We start from the raw sequence: 679 nt of genomic DNA on the forward strand, positions 1-679 counted from the left end.
TAAAATAATAACATTCTGGCAACATAAAAAATCTAACTTGCAGCTGAAAATGTTTTAAGAACAGTAGGGCATAATGTTCTAACAATGTCAGCAAAAACATTTTAAGAATGTTTTTAGAGAATGTTATGCTACCTTTCAGAAGAACATCCTCTGAACCAAAATAAAAGCTTCTGCTGAAAACGTTTTAAGAACAGTAGGGCATAATGCTCTAACAATGTTTTCAAAAACATTTTAAGAAGGTTATCACCAAACATTTTAAGAATGTTTTTAGAGAACGTTATCCTACCTTTCAGAAGAATGTTCTGGGAACCAAACAAAAACTTCCCGCTGAAAACCTTCCTAGAACAATGACTGTAACATTCTCAGAATGCTTTTAGAACTAAACATTTCTAGCTGGGAAGGAGTTTATGAAAAGTCCCTGGAGGCAGTTTATTTCACCTAATTTCAGCTTGATTTGACCACATTTACTTAAAGATACTTTGTTTTGTGTTTCATACAAGGGCATGCACATGACCATTTTAAGTAGAAAAGCTATGTACTAAAATTCCAATAAAGGGTTTCTGAGAGCCACTTTAATAGTGTAAACCAGGGGTCCCCAAACTTTTTTCTCTGGGGGCCACATTATCGTTCCTGACTGTGATGAGGAGCCGGGATCGATCATGTGGGCTGTATACTAGGC

The sequence above is a fragment of the Notothenia coriiceps genome, unplaced genomic scaffold (genome assembly GCF_000735185.1).
Source record: "Notothenia coriiceps isolate Sejong01 unplaced genomic scaffold, NC01 NC01_scaffold00037246, whole genome shotgun sequence".
In the NCBI taxonomy this organism is placed as follows: domain Eukaryota; kingdom Metazoa; phylum Chordata; class Actinopteri; order Perciformes; family Nototheniidae; genus Notothenia; species Notothenia coriiceps.